Source organism: Hordeum vulgare, chromosome 5H, assembly GCF_904849725.1.
Source record: "Hordeum vulgare subsp. vulgare chromosome 5H, MorexV3_pseudomolecules_assembly, whole genome shotgun sequence".
Lineage (NCBI taxonomy): Eukaryota > Viridiplantae > Streptophyta > Magnoliopsida > Poales > Poaceae > Hordeum > Hordeum vulgare.
This window is the reverse complement of record NC_058522.1, coordinates 490,478,645-490,501,410: the sequence shown is the minus strand read 5'-3', so window position 1 is coordinate 490,501,410 and position 22,766 is coordinate 490,478,645.

Below are 22,766 nucleotides of genomic sequence, written 5' to 3'. Positions count from 1 at the left end.
AGGTTTCCTGGCCATAGGCAAGTGTTGTCACTTGATAACGAGATCACATCATTAGGAGAATCATGTGATGGACTAGACCCAAACTAATAGACGTAGCATATTGATCGTGTCATTTTGTTGCTACTGTTTTCTGCGTGTCAAGTATTTATTCCTACGACCATGAGATCATATAACTCACTGACACCGGAGGAATACTTTGTGTGTATCAAACGTCGCAACGTAACTGGGTGACTATAAAGATGCTCTACAGGTATCTCCGAAGGTGTTAGTTGAGTTAGTATGGATCAAGACTGGGATTTGTCACTCCGTATGACGGAGAGGTATCTCGGGGCCCACTCGGTAATACAACATCACACACAAGCCTTGCAAGCAATGTAACTTAGTGTAAGTTGCTGGATCTTGTATTACGGAACGAGTAAAGAGACTTGCCGGTAAACGAGATTGAAATAGGTATGCGGATACTGACGATCGAATCTCGGGCAAGTAACATACCGAAGGACAAAGGGAATGACATACGGGATTATACGAATCCTTGGCACTGAGGTTCAAACGATAAGATCTTCGTAGAATATGTAGGATCCAATATGGGCATCCAGGTCCCGCTATTGGATATTGGCCGAGGAGTCTCTCGGGTCATGTCTACATAGTTCTCGAACCCGCAGGGTCTGCACACTTAAGGTTCGACGTTGTTTTATGCGTATTTGAGTTATATGGTTGGTTACCGAATGTTGTTCGGAGTCCCGGATGAGATCACGGACGTCACGAGGATTTCCGGAATGGTCCGGAAACGAAGATTGATATATAGGATGACCTCATTTGATTACCGGAAGGTTTTCGGAGTTACCGGGAATGTACCGGGAATGACGAATGGGTTCCGGGAGTTCACCGGGGGGGGGGGGGGGGGGGAAACCCACCCCGGGGAAGCCCATAGGCTTTGGGGAGACACACCAGCCCTTAGTGGGCTGGTGGGACAGCCCCAAAGGGGCCTATGCGCCAAGAGAAACAAAATCAAAGGAAAAAAAAAAGAGGGAAGAAGTGGGAAGGGAGGGGGACTCCTCCCACCAAACCAAGTCCAACTCGGTTTGGGGGGGGGGGAGTCCTCCCCCCCTTGGCTCGGCCGACCCCTTGGGAGTCCCTTGGACCCCAAGGCAAGGTCCCCCTCCCTCCTCCTATATATATGGGGATTTTAGGGCAGATTTGAGACGACTTTCTCACGGCTGCCCGACCACATACCTCCATAGTTTTTCCTCTAGATCGCGTTTCTGCGGAGCTCGGGCGGAGCCCTGCTGAGACGAGATCATCACCAACCTCCGGAGCGCCGTCACGCTGCCGGAGAAGTCTTCTACCTCTCCGTCTCTCTTGCTGGATCAAGAAGGCCGAGATCATCGTCGAGCTGTACGTGTGCTGAACGCGGAGGTGCCGTCCGTTCGGTACTAGATCGTGGGACTGATCGCGGGATTGTTCGCGGGGCGGATCGAGGGACGTGAGGACGTTCCACTACATCAACCGCGTTCTCTAAACGCTTCTGTTGTTCGATCTACAAGGGTACGTAGATCACTCATCCCCTCTCGTAGATGGACATCACCATGATAGGTCTTCGTGCGCGTATGAAAATTTTTGTTTCCCATGCGACGTTCTCCAACAGTGGCATCATGAGCTAGGTTCATGCGTAGATGTCTTCTCGAGTAGAACACAAAAGGTTTTGTGGGCGGTGATGTGCGTTTTGCTGCCCTCCTTAGTATTTTCTTGATTCCGCGGTATTGTTGGATTGAAGCGGCTTGGACCGACATTACTCGTACGCTTACGAGAGACTGGTTTCATCGTTACGAGTAACCCCCTTTGCTCAAAGATGACTGGCAGGTGACGGTTTCTCCAACTTTAGTTGAATCGGATTTGACCGAGGAGGTCCTTGGATGAGGTTAAATAGCAACTCATATATCTCCGTTGTGGTGTTTACGTAAGTAAGATGCGATCCTACTAGATACCCTTGGTCACCACGTAAAACATGCAACAACAAAATTAGAGGACGTCTAACTTGTTTTTGCAGGGTATGATTGTGATGTGATATGGCCAATGATGTGATGTGATATATTGGATGTATGAGATGATCATGTTGTAATAGAAATATCGACTTGCACGTCGATGGTACGGCAACCGGCAGGAGCCATAGGGTTGTCTTTATACTAACATATATGCTTGCAGATGCGTTCACTATTTTGCTAGGATGTAGCTTTAGTAGTAATAGCATAAGTAGCACGACAACCACGATGGCAACACATTGATGGATGATCATGGTGTGGCGCCGGTGACAAGAAGATCGTGCCGGTGCTTTGGTGATGGAGATCAAGAAGCACGAGATGATGGCCATATCATGTCACTTATGAATTGCATGTGATGTTAATCCTTTTATGCACCTTATTTTGCTTAAAACGACGGTAGCATTATGAGGTGATCTCTCACTAAAATTTCAAGACGAAATTGTGTTCTCCCCGACTGTGCACCGTTGCTACAGTTCGTCGTTTCGAGACACCACGTGATGATCGGGTGTGATAGACTCAACGTTCACATACAACGGGTGCAAAACAGTTGCGCACGCGGAACACTCGGGTTAAGCTTGACGAGCCTAGCATGTGCAGACATGGCCTCGGAACACATGAGACCGAAAGGTCGATCATGAATCATATAGTTGATATGATTAGCATAGGGATGCTTACCACTGAAACTATACTCAACTCACGTGATGATCGGACTTGGGATAGTGTAAGTGGATCATGAACCACTCAAATGACTAGAGAGATGTACTTTTTGAGTGGGAGTTTAGCATATAATTTGATTAAGTTGAACACTAATTGTCATGAACATAGTCTAATGGTCTTTGCGAATTACGATGTAGCTTGCGCTATAGCTCTACTGTTTTTATATGTTCCTAGAGAAAATTTAGTTGAAAATTGATAGTAGCAAACTTTGCAGACTGAGTCTGTAAAACCGAGGATTGTCCTCGTTGCTACGCAGAAGGCTTATGTCCTTAATGCACCACTCGGTGTGCTGCACCTCGAGCGTCGTCTGTGGATGCTATGAACATCCGACATACACGTTTCTGATGACTACACGATAGTTCAGTGCAAAATACTTAATAGCTTAGAAGCGAGGCGCCGAAAACGTTGTAAAACGTCACGGAACATAAGTGATGTTCTAAAGATATGAAATTGTGATTTCATCCTTGTGCCCTTGTTAAGAGGTACGAGACCTCCAACAAGATTCTTTGTCCACAAAGTAAAGGAGAAAAGCTCAATCGTTGAGCGTGTGCTCAGATTGTCTGAGTACGACAATCACTTGAATCAAGTGGGAGTTAATCTTCCAGATAAGATACTGATGGTTCTCAAAAGTCACTGCCACCAAGCTTTGAGAGCTTCGTGATGAACTATAACATATCAAGGATAGATACAATGATCCTTGAGCAATTCGCGATGTTTGACACTGCGAAAGTAGAAATCAAGAAGGAGCATCAATAGTTGATGGTTTGTAAAACCACTAAGTTTCAAGAAAGGCAAGGGCTAGAAGGGATACTTCGTGAAACGGCAAAAACAGTTGCTGCGCTAATGAAGAGACCCAAGACGAAACCCAAACCCGAGACTAAGTGCTTCTGTAATGAGGGGAACAGTCACTGAGGCGGAGCAACTCTAGATACTTGGTAGATAAGAAGGCTGGCAAAAGTCGAGAGAAGTATATTTGATATACATAATGTTGATGTGTACTTTACGAGTACTCCTAGTAGCACGAGGGTATTGGATACCGGTTCGGTTGCTAAGTGATTAGTAACGCGAAATGAAAGCTACGGCATAAACGGAGACTAGCTAAAGGCGAGGTGACGATACGTGTTGGAAGTGTTTCCAAGGTTGATATGATCAAACGTCGCACGCTCCCTCTACCATCGGGATTGGTGTTGAACCTAAATAAATTGTTATTTGGTGCTTGCGTTAAGCATGAACATGATTGGAACGTGTTTATTGCAATACGATTATTCATTCAAAGAGAATAATGGTTACTCTATTTGCTTGAATAATCACCTTCAATGGTTTATTGAATCTCGATTGTAGTGTTACACATTGGTGCCAAAAGATACGAGTTAATGATGATAGTACCACTTACTTGTGGCACTGCCGCTTGAGTCATGTTAGTATAAATTGCATGAAGAGGCTCCATGCTGATGGATCTTTGCTCACCTGATTTCGAATCACTAGTGACATGCAAATCATACCACATGAGCAAGGCCTTGTTTTCATTGAGATGAATTAAGATAGTAACTTGTTGGAAGTGATACATTTTGATGTATGCAGTCCAATGGGTGCTGAGGCACGTAGTGGATATCATTATATTCTTACTTCGCTGACGATTTGAGTAGATACGGGAGTATTTACTTAATGAATCACAAGTCTGAAATTTTGAAAAGTTCAATTCCGTTTCAGAGTGAAGTTCGTCGTAACAAGAGAATAAAATGTCTACGATATGATCATGGAAATGAATATCTGAGTTACGAGTTTTGGTACGCAGTTAAGACAATGTGGAAATTGTTTCGCAGTTCATGCCACCTGGAACATCATAGTGTGATGATGTGTCTGAACGTCATAGCCACGCACTATTTGGTATGGTGCATACTATGATGTCTCTTATCGAATTACCACTATCGTTTATGGGTTATGCATTAGAGACAACCGCGCTCACTTTAAATAGGGCACCGCGTATTTCCGTTGAGATGACACAGTATAGACTGAGGTTTAGAGAAATCTAAACTGTCATTTCTTGAAAGTTTGGGGTTTCGACACTTATGTGAAAAAGTTTCAGTCTGATAAGCTCGAACCCAAAGCGGATAAATGCATCTTCATAGGATATCCAAAACAGTTGGGTACATCTCCTATCTCAGATCCGAAAGCAAAGTGTTTGTTTCTAGAAACGGATCCTTTCTCGAGAAAAGGTTTCTCTCGAAAGAATTGAGTGGGAGGGTAGTAGAACTTGATGAGGTTATTGAACCATCACTTCAACCAGAGTATAGCAGGGCGCAGGAAGTTGTTCCTGTGGCGCCTACACCAATTGAAATGGAAGCTGATGATGGTGATCATTGAGCTTCGAATCAAGTTACTACAAACGTCGTAGGTCGACAAGGTCGCGTACTGCTGCAGAGTAGTACGGTAACCCTGTCTTGGAGGTCATGTTGTTGAGCAACAGTGAACCTACGAGTTATGGAGAAAGCGATGGTGGGCCCAGATTCCGACAAATGGCTGGAAGCCATGAAATCCGAGAGAGGATCCATGTATGAAAACGAAGTGTAGACTTTGGAAGAACTACTTGATGGTCAGAGGACTATTAAGTAAAGATGGGTCTTTAAAAGAAAGACAGACGATGATGGTGATAAGTCACTATTAAGAAAAGCTCGACTTGTCGCAAAGATGTTTCCGACAGGATCAAACTGTTGACTATGATGAGTCTTCCTCACTCGTAGCGATGCTAAAGGTCTGTTAGAATTATGTTAGTTGTTGATGCATTATTTATGAAATATTGCACATAGGATGTCAAAACATTGTATGTGATACAACCAGAAGGTTTTGTCAATCCTAAAGATACTAACAAGTATGCAGGCTCCAGTGATCCTTCAATGGACTGGAGCAAGCATCTCGGAGTTGGAATATACACTTTGATGAGATGATCAAAGATGTTGGGTTTGTACAAGGTTGATGAGAAACTTGTATTTCCAAAGAAGTGAGTGGGAGCACTATGGAATTTCTGATAGGAATATGTGGTTGACATATTGTGGATCAGAAGTAATGTAGAATTTCTGTAAAGCATACAAGGTTGTTTGAAAGAAGTTTTCAAAGGAGTACCTGGATTACGCTACTTGAACGTTGAGCATCAAAGATCTATGGAGATAGATCGAAAGCGCTTAATAGAAGTTTCAACAAGATGCATGCCTTGACAAGTTTTTGAAAGAGTTCAAAATAGATCAACAAAGAAGGAGTTCTTGGTTGCGTTGTGAGGTGTGAATTTGAGTAAGACTCAAAACCCGACCCCGGCAGAATAAAGAGAATAGACGAAGGTAGTCTTCTATGCCTTAGTCGTAGAATCTAAAGTATGCCATGCTGTGTACCGCACCTGATGTGTGCCTTGACTCAAAGTATGTTGAGAGGTACAGAGAGTGATCCATGATTGAATCAGTAGCAGCGGTCAAAATTTATCCTTAGTAACTAATGGACTAAGGAATTTTTCTCGATTATGGAGGTGGTTAAAGAGTTCGTCGTAAAGGGTTACGTCGATGCAAGCTTTGACACTAATCCGAATAACTATGAGTGGTGAAACGGATTCGTATAGTAGAGTAGATATTTGGAGTATTTCCGAATAGCACATAGTAGCAGCATCTATAAGATGACATAAAGATTTGTAAAGAACACACGGGTCTGAAAGTTTCAGAACCGTTGACTAAAACCTCTCTCACGAGCAAGACGTGATCAGACCCCATAACTATATGGGTGTTGGATTCGTTGGAATCACATGGTGATGTCAACTAGATTATTGACTCTAGTGCAAGTGGGAGACTGTTGGAAATATGCCCTAGAGGCAATAATAAATTAGTTATTATTATATTTCTTAGTTCATGATAATCGTTTATTATCCATGCTATAATTGTATTGATTGGAAACACAATACTTGTGTGGATACATAGACAAAACACTGTCCCTAGTAAGCCTCTAGTTGACTAGCTCGTTGATCAAAGATGGTCAAGGTTTCCTGGCCATAGGCAAGTGTTGTCACTTGATAACGGGATCACATCATTAGGAGAATCATGTGATGGACTAGACCCAAACTAATAGACGTAGCATATTGATCGTGTCATTTTGTTGCTACTGTTTTCTGCGTGTCAAGTATTTATTCCTACGACCATGAGATCATATAACTCACTGACACCGGAGGAATACTTTGTGTGTATCAAACGTCGCAACGCAACTGGGTGACTATAAAGATGCTCTACAGGTATCTCCGAAGGTGTTAGTTGAGTTAGTATGGATCAAGACTGGGATTTGTCACTCCGTATGACGGAGAGGTATCTCGGGGCCCACTCGGTAATACAACATCACACACAAGCCTTGCAAGCAATGTAACTTAGTGTAAGTTGCTGGATCTTGTATTACGGAACGAGTAAAGAGACTTGCCGGTAAACGAGATTGAAATAGGTATGCGGATACTGACGATCGAATCTCGGGCAAGTAACATACCGAAGGACAAAGGGAATGACATACGGGATTATACGAATCCTTGGCACTGAGGTTCAAACGATAAGATCTTCGTAGAATATGTAGGATCCAATATGGGCATCCAGGTCCCGCTATTGGATATTGGCCGAGGAGTCTCTCGGGTCATGTCTACATAGTTCTCGAACCCGCAGGGTCTGCACACTTAAGGTTCGACGTTGTTTTATGCGTATTTGAGTTATATGGTTGGTTACCGAATGTTGTTCGGAGTCCCGGATGAGATCACGGACGTCACGAGGATTTCCGGAATGGTCCGGAAACGAAGATTGATATATAGGATGACCTCATTTGATTACCGGAATGTTTTCGGAGTTACCGGGAATGTACCGGGAATGACGAATGGGTTCCGGGAGTTCACCGGGGGGGGGGGGGGAACCCACCCCGGGGAAGCCCATAGGCTTTGGGGAGACACACCAGCCCTTAGTGGGCTGGTGGGACAGCCCCAAAGGGGCCTATGCGCCAAGAGAAACAAAATCAAAGGAAAAAAAAAGAGGGAAGAAGTGGGAAGGGAGGGGGACTCCTCCCACCAAACCAAGTCCAACTCGGTTTGGGGGGGGGGGGGAGTCCTCCCCCCCTTGGCTCGGCCGACCCCTTGGGAGTCCCTTGGACCCCAAGGCAAGGTCCCCCTCCCTCCTCCTATATATATGGGGATTTTAGGGCAGATTTGAGACGACTTTCTCACGGCTGCCCGACCACATACCTCCATAGTTTTTCCTCTAGATCGCGTTTCTGCGGAGCTCGGGCGGAGCCCTGCTGAGACGAGATCATCACCAACCTCCGGAGCGCCGTCACGCTGCCGGAGAAGTCTTCTACCTCTCCGTCTCTCTTGCTGGATCAAGAAGGCCGAGATCATCGTCGAGCTGTACGTGTGCTGAACGCGGAGGTGCCGTCCGTTCGGTACTAGATCGTGGGACTGATCGCGGGATTGTTCGCGGGGCGGATCGAGGGACGTGAGGACGTTCCACTACATCAACCGCGTTCTCTAAACGCTTCTGTTGTTCGATCTACAAGGGTACGTAGATCACTCATCCCCTCTCGTAGATGGACATCACCATGATAGGTCTTCGTGCGCGTATGAAAATTTTTGTTTCCCATGCGACGTTCTCCAACAGTGGCATCATGAGCTAGGTTCATGCGTAGATGTCTTCTCGAGTAGAACACAAAAGGTTTTGTGGGCGGTGATGTGCGTTTTGCTGCCCTCCTTAGTATTTTCTTGATTCCGCGGTATTGTTGGATTGAAGCGGCTTGGACCGACATTACTCGTACGCTTACGAGAGACTGGTTTCATCGTTACGAGTAACCCCCTTTGCTCAAAGATGACTGGCAGGTGACGGTTTCTCCAACTTTAGTTGAATCGGATTTGACCGAGGAGGTCCTTGGATGAGGTTAAATAGCAACTCATATATCTCCGTTGTGGTGTTTACGTAAGTAAGATGCGATCCTACTAGATACCCTTGGTCACCACGTAAAACATGCAACAACAAAATTAGAGGACGTCTAACTTGTTTTTGCAGGGTATGATTGTGATGTGATATGGCCAATGATGTGATGTGATATATTGGATGTATGAGATGATCATGTTGTAATAGAAATATCGACTTGCACGTCGATGGTACGGCAACCGGCAGGAGCCATAGGGTTGTCTTTATACTAACATATATGCTTGCAGATGCGTTCACTATTTTGCTAGGATGTAGCTTTAGTAGTAATAGCATAAGTAGCACGACAACCACGATAGCTGTTCGATCTACAAGGGTACATAGATCACTCATCCCCTCTCGTAGATGGACATCACCATGATAGGTCTTCGTGCGCGTAGGAAAATTTTTGTTTCCCATGCGACGTTCTCCAACAGTTTGCAATGGGTTCACTCTGAGTGAACCTAGTGGGTGTAGTCCCCGAGACTTCTGTCGAGTGCTTGCACCGGCAGTTGTCTTTATACATATTGTCTTTCAGTTGGTCAGATCCGTAAATAATATGGTCGACTGCGAACAGTTGTGGCACTCGGGGTGCACTTACTGTAAGAGTCCCCGAGAGTAATTTTACTCAGGTCGGGTAGTATTAGCCTCGTAGGCGTAGGTGTTATCATGTATCTCAATAGGGCGGACCTGCTTGAGTTGCATGCCAGTGGGGTCACTCTCAGTGAACCCACTGGGTGTAGTCCTCGAGACCGCTGTCGACTGCTTGCGTCGGCAGGGGTCTGAAGAACTTAGACTTTTATTGTTGGATTGTCTGATTGTCTCTTTGTGCTAGCAGGAAGAAAACTTGTGAAATGGGGACAGCATATGAGACTCTCAGGGCGGAGAAGATTTAGTTTGCTGGTGAGCTGAATGCGGCACTGCTTGCAATGGCTGGTATGAAGGAGGTTCTGGCGGAACGAGAGAAGTCGATGGAGCAGGCTCGTGAAGCGAACAAAGTGCTGACTGAGGAAGTTGAGAAGATGGGGAAACAAAGGACTGTTCTGATGGGACAGATGGACGTGCTGAACAAACGGTGTATAGCTCAAGAGAAATATGTCAGTGACTCGGCTCGGCAGATGATGACGCGTCTGACTGGTAAGTCCTGTTTTTTCCGAGTGCTTGTGGTATGTGCATCACAGTCGGCGCTTATTGTTTGCTTGCCCTCTTGTTGCAGATTTTTGCATTGACGCTGAAGCTGAAGCAGCTGACGTGGAGCGGTCGATGCGCGAGAACGTTCCACTCGGCGAGGACGCTAATCGAGATCTGCTCCGAGCGCACATTCGTGTGGGCAAAGTTGGCCCGTTCATTGGTCGACTAAGAGAAGTCGTCGGCCGGATCGACAAGGAGCTTTGGCCTGAAGATGAGTCGCGGCAGGAGATGGAAAACTTGATGACTCGACTGGAGGAGATCCCGAACCGAGTGCAGTCATGGAAGAAATCTGCGGCTCGTTGTGGTGCAGATGTTGCTCTGTCCGTGGTCCGAGTTCATTGCAAGGAGGGGCACGAGGAGAAGCTGAAAGCATTGAAGGTCGCCAATACGAAGAAACTTCGATTCGAAGACTTCATGGAAACCTTCCTTGAGAGTGCCACCCGCATCGCCGACGGAATCGACCTGGACACCTTCGTGGAGCCCTCCAGTCCCGGCGCCAATCCAAACGACGCGTAAGAAAACTTTATCCTCGGTATGCCGAGTGTTGATTTGTAAGAAACTTTGGCCACTGTTGTTGGCCGTCACATTCTTGTTTCGGTGTGGGTAAGCTTGATCCACACCGAGCCACTATCTTTGTTTGAACTGTGAATCGAATCCTTTGCTCTTCTGTTGCAATTTTGACTCGAGTCTTTGTTTGGCGTTTCTTGGTGAAGCCAAAGGCAAACATTCGTACTCGATAGGATCGTCGAGTGGATCGATAGGACGTACTCGGAGGTCAAAGAGTACTTGGGCGATACGGGATCGCAGGTAGGTTGTTGAGTGCGACTATCTGGGCGCACTCGGGGTGAGTAGGTACTGATGTAGTTGTCAGTTGTTTTGACATCCACATGAGCCTCAATGAGGGTCTGCAACGCATGTAGTTGTCAGTTGTTTTGACCTCCACATGAGCCTCAATGAGGGTCTGCAACTCATGTAGTTGTCAGTTGTTTTGACATCAACATGAGCCTCAATGAGGGTCTGTAACTCATGTATTTGTCAGTTGTTTTGACGTCCACAGTAACCTCAACGAGGGTCTGTAGGATACAGTCGAAGGCATGTGGGTGTTTAGGCGAATCTGCATCGCAGCTAAGTCCCCGAATGTGGCGTTAAGTGCACACTCGAAGAAAGTTAATACTTAGGTGATTCGTGATCGCAGCTAAGTCTCCGAGTGTGACGTTAAGTGCACACTCGGAGAAAGTTAATACTTAGGCGATTCTGGATCGCAGCTAAGTCCCCAAGTGTAACATTAAGTGCACACTCGGAGAAAGTTAATACTTAGGCGATTCTGGATCGCAGCTAAGTCTCCGAGTGTAACGTTAATTGCACACTCGGAGAAAGTTAATACTTAGGCGATTCTGGATCGCACCTAAGTCCCCGAGTGTGACGTTAAGTGCACAGTCGGAGAAAGTTAATACTTAGGTGATTCTGGATCGCAGCTAAGTGCCCGAGTGTGACGTTAAGTGCACAGTCGGAGAGAGTTAATACTTAGGCGATTCTGGATCGCAGCTAAGTCCCCGAGTGTGACGTTAAGTGCACAGTCGGAGAAAGTTAGTACTTAGGCGATTCTGGATCGCAGCTAAGTCCCCGAGTGTGACGTTTAGTGCACACTCGGAGAAAGTTAGAACTTAGGCGACTCAGGATCGCAGCTAAGTTTTTTTCTTGAGACCGGAGTCTGTGATCGCGGAAGAATTCTGAATGTGCAAAAGCTCAATCTGCTTTATATTATTTCATCAAAACTTGTTCTTTACATTGCTTCAGTCGACGGTCACGTGTAGAAGCGCTTCAGGAGATCTCCGTTCCATGCTCGCGGCTCGTCTGTCTCCCTGTCGATGTTGTAGAGTCTGTATGCTCCGTTGTTCAACACCTTGGAGATGATGAAGGGTCCTTCCCAGGCAGGAGCCAGCTTGTGAGGTCTCTGCTGATCCACTCGGAGCACCAGGTCGCCTGGTTGGAACGTGCGACTCCTGACGTGGCGTACATGAAAACGCCGCACATCTTGTTGATAAATGGTTGAGCGAGTCAGCGCCATCTCGCGCTCCTCCTCTAGAAGGTCCACTCCATCTTGCCTTGCTTGTTCTGCTTCAGCTTCGGAGAAGAGTTCGACTTGTGGAGCATTGTGAAGCAAGTCACTCGGAAGGACCGCTTCTGCTCCATAAACGAGGAAGAACGATGATCGCCCTGTAGATCTATTCGGGGTTGTGCGGAGACCCCAAAGCACTAAAGGTAACTCGGTGACCCATGCGCCAGCGGCATGTCCCACCTCTCGCAGGAGTCGGGGCTTCAAACCTTGCAGAATAAGTCCATTCGCCCGCTCTGCTTGTCCATTGGATTGAGGATGTGCTACAGAAGCAAAATCCACTCGGATACCTTGGCTTGCACAGAAACCTTTGAATCTGTGCGGGTCGAAGTTTGTTCCGTTGTCCGTGATTATGCTGTGAGGCACACCGAATCTGGAGATGATGTCCCTGACAAACTTGATGGCTGTTAGGGCGTCGAGCTTCTTGATGGGCTTGGCTTCAATCCATTTTGTGAACTTGTCGACTGCCACCAACAGGTGTGTGTATCCTCCTTGGCCTGTCTTGAATGGACCGACTGTATCTAATCCCCATACCGCAAACGGCCACACAAGAGGGATTGTCTTCAACGCAGATGTCGGCTTGTGGGACTTGTTGGAGTAGAACTAACAGCCCTCACATCGGTCGACCATATCTTTAGCCATCTCGTTTGCCTACAGCCAGAAGAAACCGGCCCTGAATGCCTTGGCGACGATTGCTCTCGAAGAGGCGTGATGACCGCAGGTCCCCGAGTGAATATCTTCCAGGATTAGCTGCCCCTCCTCTGGGGAGATGCATCGTTGAAGAACGCCTGAAACGCTTTCCTTGTACAATTGGCCGTCAATGACAGTGAATGACTTCGACCTGCGGACTATCTGCCTGGCCTGGACTTCATCTTCTGGTAGTTCATGCCTCAGGATATATGCAATGATCGGCACAGTCCAATCGGGGATGACAGCAAGGATCTCCATGACTAGATCAACCACAGCAGGTACATCGACTTCAGTCGGATCTGTTGAACTCTTTGTTTGTACTGGTTCCTCCGTGAAAGGATCTTCTTTGACTGAGGGAAGGTGAAGGTGCTCGAGGCAGACGTCACTCGGGACTGGTCTCCGAGTGGATCCGAGTTTTGCCAACTCATCAGCTGCTTGGTTCTTCAGTCTCGGAACATGGTGAAGTTCTAGACCTTCAAACTTCTCAAGCTTCCTCACTGCATTGCAATATGTGGTCATGGTGGGGTTCCTGACGTCCCACTCTTTCATCACTTGATTGACCACCAAATCCGAATCGCCGTAGACCATCAGGCGACGGACGCCGAGTGAGATGGCCATGCGCAATCCGTAGAGGAGAGCTTCATACTCTGCCTCGTTGTTGGAGGAATCGAAGTGTATTTGTAGCACATACTTGAGCTTGTCGCCCTTTGGCGATATGATCACAACGCCAGCCCCGGAGGCATTCAACATCTTGGACCCATCGAAGAACATTGTCCAATGGGCCGAGTAGATGTGGGTCGGTTGCTGTTGTTCTACCCATTCTGCTATGAAGTCAGCCAGAGCTTGAGACTTAATAGCTTTCTTGGCCTCGAATTTGATATCGCAGTACAGCATCTCCATTGCCCACTTCGCCACTCGGCCTGACGCGTCTCGATTGTGGAGAATTTCCGACAACGGAGCATCGGAAACAACAGACACCGAGTGGTCTTGGAAATAATGGGCCACTTTCTTCGCAGTCATGTAAATCCCGTAGATAAGTTTTTGATAGTGCGGATACCTCTGCTTGGAAGGAGTCAGGACTTCGGAGACATAGTACACTGGCCGCTGAACTTTGTATGCTTTGCCTTCTTCTTCTCGTTCGACTGTAAGAACAGTACTGACGACTTAATTTGTAGCCGCGATTTACAAAATAAGGGGCTCTTTACTGAGCGGAGCAGTAAGAACCGGCTGGGTGGAAAGTAGGACTTTGAGGTCGTCGAATGCGACTTGGGCTTCGTCTGTCCACTCGAAAGTATCTGATTTCTTCATGAGTCGGTACAGAGGAAGTGCTTTCTCGCCGAGTCGACTGATGAACCTGCTCAAAGCCGCTAGGCAACGTGTGAGCCGTTGAACATCGTGTATTCTGACTGGCCTCTCCATTCGGACGATGGTCCCGATCTTTTCGGGGTTGACATCGATCCCTCGTTCGGAAACGAAGAAACCGAGTAACTTTCCGCTGGGAACGCCGAATGAACATTTGGCGGGGTTGAGCTTGATATCGTACCTACGAAGGTTGGCGAATGTTTCTGCCAAGTCAGCCAGCAGGTCGGAACCTTTGCGTGACTTGACTACGATATCATCCATATATGCCTCCACATTCCGACCGATCTGGTCGAGAAGGCATTTTTGGATCATGCGCATAAAGGTAGCTCCTGCATTCTTCAAACCGAATGGCATAGTGATGTAGCAGAAGCACCCGAATGGGGTGATGAAGGTTGTTTTTAATTCATCGGGGCCATACAGACGGATCTGATGATAGCCCGAGTAGGCATCAAGAAATGACAAACGCTCGCAACCCGCAGTCGAATCGACAATTTGATCTATGTGAGGGAGCGGAAAATGGTCTTTTGGGCAGACCTTATTGAGATGCTTGAAGTCGATGCACATTTGGAGCGACTTGTCCTTCTTGGGCACCATGACAACATTGGCGAGCCACTCGGAGTAGTGAACCTCACGAATGAAGTTGGCTACCAGCAGCTTGGCCACCTCCTCCCTGATTGCCTTCCTCTTGTGCGCGGCGGACCGGCGCAGGCGCTCTCGGACGGGCCGAGCGGTGGGATCCACATGCAGTCGGTGCTCAGCCAACTCCCTAGGTAAACCTGGCATGTCAGAGGGTTTCCATGCGAAGATGTCCCAGTTCTCACGGAGGAATTGGGTGAGCTTAGCTTCCTATTTAGGATCGAGGGTGGTGGAGATGTTCGTCGGGGCAGCAGTGTCGTCCGTCGGGTGGATGCTGACCTTCTTCGTCTCTCCCGCCGACTGGAATGCAGACTCTGAAGCTGGCTTCTTTGAGCGCATTAGGTCGGCGGGGTCGACTGTTTTCTTGTACTCGTCGAGCTCAAGGACGGCCATCTGCTGGTCGGCGATTCTTGATCCCTGCTGCAGACACTCTTCGGCTCGCTGTCGATTTCCCGTGATGGTGATCACGCCTTTCGGGCATGGCATCTTTAGCTTCAGGTATACATAACATGGACGGGCCATGAAACGCGCATACGCTGGGTGGCCCAGAATTGCGTGGTAAGCGCTCTGGAAGTCCACCACTTCGAACGTCAGCTTTTCCTTGCGGAAGTTCTTGTCGGAGCCGAAAACGACGTCCAAAGCAATCTTGCCGAGTGACTTCGCCTTCCGTCCAGGGACGACTCCATAGAACTGCATGCTGCTCTCGCTGAGTTTGGACATCGGGATGCCCATCCCCTTGAGTGTGTCGGCGTACATGATGTTCAAGCCGTTGCCGCCATCCATGAGGTCTTTGTGCAGTCGGACTCCTTCTACCACTGGGTCGATGACCGGAGCCTGTCTCCCTGGGGTGGGTACGTGTGCTGGATGATCCGACTGGTCAAAGGTGATCGCAGTCTGAGACCATTTTTGGAACTTGGGGCTGGTAGGGGTGGCCATGTTCACCTCCCTGCTCACCAGCTTCAGCCGACTCTTGCTCTCAACGTCAGCAAAAATCATGAGTGTTGCATGGACTTGGGGGAACGGATCCTCCTTATCCTCCTCATCCTGTTAGTTGTCCTTTTCACCCGGTTGCCCTTCGCCGAACCCCTGGATCAGGAGGCGACACTGTCGAGTGGTATGCTTTGGATATATGGGGTTGCCTTCTTCGTCCATCTTCGTATGAACCGGACATGGATGGTCCAGGATGGGATTACTGAACTGCTTCTTCTTGGGGGTAAACTGTGCCTTCCCTTTGCCCTTGAACTTGGCATTGGTCACGGCTGCAGCTTCTGCCTGTGGAGTGGACGGAGCTTTTTGCTTCTGCTTCCGAGTGTTAGTCCCGTCTCCGTCGCCGACTGTCTTGTGCTTGCCGCTTCGGATGCGGTCCTCCTCTTCGCCATTTGCATAGCGTGCTGCTATCTCCATCATCTTGCTCATGGAGATGTCACCTGTTCGGCCGAACTTTAGGTACAGATCCCTGTACCGCACGCCTGCCTTGAAGGCGCAGACTGCTTGATGCTCGGTGACGTTTTCCACCGTGTGGTAGAGAGTTGTCCAACGCTGAATGAAGTCACGCAGGGGCTCATTCTGCTTCTGGACGCAATGCTGGAGCTCCACGAGGCCCGCAGGGCGCTTGCACGTCCCTTCGAAGGTCCTGATGAACACTCGAGCCAGATCTGCCCAACTGTAGATGCTTGAGGGGGCCAACTGGTTCAGCCATGCCCGCGCCGAGCCGTCGAGCATCAGAGGGAGGTGCTTCATGGCGACATGGTCGTCCCCTCCTCCGATCTGGACTGCTACTCGGTAGTCATCCAGCCATGTTTCTGGCTTGGACTCCCCTGTAAACTTGCTGATTCTCGTCGCCAATCGGAAGTTGGGCGGGATGTCAGCCGAACGGATGGCCCGACTGAAACACTCGGGGCCGGACACGATGGTCCTGCTTCCACTCGGACGGTCCATATCGTAACCATCGCGGTGGGCTCGGCCCCTGTCAACCCTCCGCTGAGCGATACGCCCTCTCGCGTCGGGCCTTGGGTCGTAAGTGTCACCGACTGAACGCCGATCATTATGATGTCGGGGCCCGTAGGGCCCACCCCGCGGAGGGGTGCGTGAACGGCGTCGATCTTCATGATTTATGGAACGGCTGCCTCCCTTGTGCCGCTGCTGGGAACCAGGGCTGTGAACTGACCGATGCGTATTCGCATGAACAGAACTATTGTGGATCCTGTTGTGCCACTGGGAAACAGCCGAATTTTGCTGCTGCACCGTGTGCAGCAGGGCGCGGATTTGCTCGATCCCCCTGCCAGCCTCTGAATCAGTCGGCTGGAGGGAATCGGCTATCTTGGCAGCCGCAGCCAAGTTGAGGAGAGGTGTGCGGAACAACTCCACGTTGCTCCGCCGAGTGAGCCGACTGGCAGAACGGCGAGGTGGACGGCGCGCGACGGACGTTTCGCCGACCTCGTGCTCGTTCCGGCCAGCTTGACGGGGATCTTCATGGGAGTTGGCCATGTGTACTTCTGCTGCAGGCCCATGACCCACGTACTCGGAAGGAAACTCAGTCGGAACCGAGTCCGAGCGCTGGGACAACGGGGCAACCACAACAGACTCTAGAACCGCCACTTGTGAAGAAGCGTTCTGGCGTGCCTGGGCGTGTTGCACCCAACGCTGGAGCCGCGGATGGCGAGACCGCTTGCTGCGGCGCGTGACGGCGGTGTAGGTCGACACCGGAGCCGATTGCTGGAGAAGAAGAATGTCGCGGGTGCCGGCACGGAAGTGCGTAGCCCCACGATGGGGAAGCGCCTCGACGTCGAGAGGAGCATCCCGAAGCCACGCCGAATCATCGACGATGAAGGAGAGAGCGCCAAAGAAGATCTCGTGACCCATGCTCGAATCTCCACCGGACGACATGACGAAAGGAAGTAGTCGCAAACTCGCCGGAAGTCGCTTAGACGCCTGCCCCACGGTGGGCGCCAACTGTCGTGGGTATGAGCGTGACAGTAGATGTGTAGGGTACGAAAAGGATGGGCAGAGCCTTAGCTACGGCGAGGTTGTATGAGTTCAGGCCCCTCTGCGGTGGAGGTAATAGCCCTACGTCTCAGTGCTCTGGGAGCTTGTTGTCGAGTGGAATATGGAATACAATGATTTGTTAACCCCTGTACCAGTGGGGGAGGGTGGCTTATATAGAGTGCGCTGCCCTCCACAACGGTTCGGTGCATAGGGGTGGAGTAGTGGCGAATAAATGCCTATGTTACAGGTAACGTACGTCTTAAATGCTAATAAAGGCGAGCGGAAACGTATGACCGTTTCCCCCCAGGGGGGTTACGATGCACAGAGTGGAATCCAGTTGGTTAGTTTGATATACTCCGAATGCTCGTCTCCGACTGGAAGGTCGAAGATCTGTTACCAACTGGATGATGGAAACTTCTTAGTTCAGTCGGAACTGACTAAGGACCTTGTCCCTTATGAAGGGTAGTCCTTGGGTAGGACCTATAGGGCAGGCCTATGACCCTACCCTGGGACTATAACCCCATCACGTCAGCTGCAAATCTCGGGAACTCTCTCTCGATTTTTCTCCACTGCCGACCATCAGCGGTGTGCCTCAACTTATCGTCTTTCATACGATCTTCCATGTGCCATCGCAACAACTTCGCATGATCTTTATTTCTGAACAGACGTTTCAACCGTGGTATTATAGGAGCATACCACATCACCTTGGCAGGAACCCTCTTCCTGGGTGGCTCGCCCTCAATATCACCACGGTCATCTTTTCTGATCTTATACCGCAATGCAGTGCATACCGGGCATTTATCCATATTCTCGTACTTCTCACCGCGGTAGTGGATGCAGTCATTAGGGCATGCATGTATCTTCTGCACGTCTAATCCTAGAGGGCAGACAAGCTTCTTTGCTTCATACGTGCTGGCGGGCAATTCGTTCTTTCTTGGAATCATCTTCTTCATCAGTACCAGCAACTTTTCAAATGACGAGTCAGTCACACCGGTCTCTGCCTTCCACTTCAGCAATTCCAGTGTGCTACCCAGCTTCTTCTGGCCATCTTCACAAGTTGGGTACAACAATTTGTTGTGGTCCTGTAACATCTGCTCGAACTGCAACCTCTCCTTTTCTGTGTCGCAACCTCGCCGTGCATCAGAAATGACCCGGCCAAGATCATCAGCGGGCTCATCTGGTTCCCGTTCTTCATCCTGATCTTCTTCTTCATTGTCTTCCATTGCGGTATCAGCATACTCAGGGAACATAGATCGGTAGTTGTCATCATCGTTCTGTTCTTCTTCATTGTCGTCTTCCATCATAACCCCTCTTTCTCCGTGCTTGGTCCAAACATTATAGCCCGACATAAAACCGGACCGAAGCAGGTGGCTCTGAATGACTCTTGAGGAAGTGTAATCCTTCTCATTCCGACATTCAACACATGGACAAAACATATAGCCACCACCATGCTTGTTCGCATCGGCTGCATCTCGAAAAGAATGCACGCCTTCTCTGTAAGCGGTTGTGCGTCGATCACCGTACATCCATGGATGGCTCATCTATGTTATACGATAGTATATCAAATACAATCACGGTCCTAAAAATTAGTACCGCACGGTCTAAACGAGGAAATATAGTTGCTAACCTTTTAGAATAAGTAGAAATAAAGAGGAAGAGGTTTAAGCGTGGCTCAGGCATCTCATATCGTAGTTGTGTTCGGTGAACTGAAGCGGCATCGCTCTAACACACATTTCAACAAACACCTCTAGTGCATCAAAAAAAGTGGAGAGCTAGCACACACCCACAATCCTCCATCCAAGAAAAATGCAAGGAAGAGGGGAGAGGGGGGCTGCGCTATATATAGACAGAGGACTTTAGTCCCGGTTTGAGACACAAACCGGGACTAAAGGTGGCGCACATGCGGGCTGCCCACCGCGTAGCCCTTTAGTCCCGGTTTGGGACACGAACCGGGACTAAAGGCTCCTTACGGGCCGAGACTAAAGCCTCGAGGGAGGCATTGAGAATTGGGGCGATGTGGCCGGGCCTTTAGTCCCGGCCCAGAGGCAGGCCAGGACTAAAAGGTCCCGACCAAAGGCCCGTTTTCCACTAGTGTACAATCTTTACACTACACCACAACACAGATATGCCTACTACTGCCTACTATTACAACACATTCACTAATCTTTGATACGCTTCATAGCTTCACACTTGCTTCGTACTTCACCTGTGCAAAAAATAAGAATAATGTGTACACAACATCAAACATTAGACAATGATGGATCCAATAGCTTGTAAGCAAGAATTGGCAACAAAAGCCATTTACATAAATAGTATGACTAACACTCACCACTATGTGTACATGGAGTTTCTAAAATTTTCTCACTAGCTACGATTTTTTGTTACATAATATAGTGACATGTGCAACTCTAACTAAATAAAAAGAATCACCAAGATGCTTGCCAGCCCATGCTGAAAATGAGTGTCGTTTCCAGAATTATTTCCTGGTTAGAATACAGAAAAGGAGTTATTCTGCTTGTGACGCTAATACACTGGAGCACATAAGTATGTTCTCCAAAACTCGGCAGAAAAATAAATCAAATACTACTTGAAAACGATTGCGAGAAACTATCATATGCAAGTTAAGAAAGAAATCATCCAGTAGGTCCATATATTAGTTAGGAACAACATAAGAAATTAATCCACACACTTGCATGCAGCAGACAGTTTACCCTCTGATAAACTATGCAATTAACATGAGCACATAGTCACATTTACTATTTTCCATGCAAAAGCAAACAAATCTCCTGAACTTGGAATAAGCTAACTCATCACGAAATTGAGGCTTAACCAAGTGTCATAATTTGGCTGCTCAGGTTTATGTTTTTGGAGAAGTAAAAATCTGCTCCTACATGAACGATGCCAGCCCTGTGGCGGGTCAAAAAATAAGGCGTGTGATCAGTTTACTTCATAATTAAGCACACAATTCGACATGGCATCAAGCAGACGATATAGAAGATTTGTATCTGATCTCCATCAGTACAGCTACACTGTCAGGATGCATTACTCCCTTCAAACAAACCTGAACATCATAATTTACAATCACAGAGATGAATGCATAGCACAAGAGAAATAGTACGGTATTTTGGTTGGTACCTTGAAGGTGGTCCTTCTCGTGACATGCTTATCCAGCGCGTGGGACCTGGGAGAACCTGCCGTCCTTGTAGTCCTTCTTGTTGAAGAACCAGTCCGGCACCTTGAACTGCCGTGGGTTGGCCACCACCGTCATCAGCCGATCCATCTCCTCCAAGGAAAGCTCTCCGGCCCTGAACCCCACGTGACACAACACACGAAGAGGAGACTGCCAAAATATTATAACTGAGTAAGCACTAAACGATCTGTTTGAGAATTAGGTGTGACTGTCTATTCCTATTGCTAAAATTAAGCTATACATAAAATACAAGCATAACTGCAGATGAGATTCCAAACTCTTGTTATGCAATACACCCCAAAAATTTCACAACTGTTTAAATCGGACATGTCGCTGCATTAGCCATGATACTAAATCGTTCAAACGCTGATCGTAACTATTTAATCCCAGTGCTACGTTCTAAAATAGACGGGGACAACAGCCACATGAACGATGTTAGATTTCACAACACTGACCGAATTCCAAACCTAGACACGGCTAGAGCTCACAAACAATGTCACAGAGATTTAATAGCAAGCAAAATGGAACAGATTGTGGAGGCTACATATATTACATGGTGTTAAAATGCACAAGCATAATAGCATCTGTCCAGCCGGTAAATAGTATTGATCTGAACTGAATTCGAGATATGTAACTGCTAACATTTTCTTTTATCCGTTTCGCAGCGTAAAGTTGGAATACGTAGCCAGGCAGAGGAATGTATATACATAAATATATGAGTCTAACAAGTGACAGGCTTCTAACTTAGGTCGATCTAAACAATACCTTATAACTCACGTCAACCAAGTAGCATACCACGAAGCTCCATCTCCACAAGTTCCAGTAACTCTTCATCCTCAACAGCATCAACTTTATTCAAGAAACAAACAAGTGATGGCACACCGACCTAAAAAAAGAGGGGGAAATGTCCATCTGCTAAGAACTGCAAAGTGAACATGCTGAATAGACAAACTGCTGGCAGAGAATAGTGAGAATTTGGAACTTGCCGAGCTAGAAGAATATGCTCCTTTGTTTGTGGCATGGGGCCATCAGGAGCTGACACGACAAGAATACCACCATCCATTTGAGCAACACCGGTGATCATGTTCTAAGTAATCCACAGCAAATTAAAAGCACACAAGCATCAGAGAAGTGTGTGATTGGCAGTTAAGGAATCTGAAGGCTCTAGAATGCATGTGCGCGCTAGACATGGTAAGTTGCTATTCTGATATGTAGGATTGTACTGGAAGTTCATCATGTAGGTCAGTCACCCAGATCCTGAATTCAGCATCCAAGGCATTCCATAACTCTTTACAAAATAGTTTCACTAGATCCCTCAACCCATGGCAGCTAATCGGCGTGAGTACATTGTACAAAGATCGCAGGCACCCGCACTGTGTGCATGTGACTACTTTCTTGCTACAATCTGTGTATGAATATGTATGTACAATGTACTACTCCCTCTATAAGACATAGATATAAGATTTTTTAGATCACTACCTTGCCTACTTGACAAGAGAGAAGAAGCTCCATCTACTTTTCGTAGTCGATAACGCTGACGGGCCAACCAACGTGTATCCAAACCCAAACGTTCCCTTGTCCTAGGGTCGATTATGCTTGAGGCAGATGGGCCACCTGACAGGGTGACTGATTGGAACCATAACCACCCCTGATGTATACATACATACATACACATACGGTTGTGTACGGTAAAAATACGACGGACGGACGGCTGGCGACAAGAGCAAGCACAGGACGAGCAGCAGGTGAGCAGTCTCATTATACGTACTAACCGATGTATGCATACCCTCTACACCACGAACATGCTGGTACCAGAACCGTCTCGCAGATACCACCCAACAGCAGGTACTAACTAGCTTCTTCTCGAATTGGTACCAGAC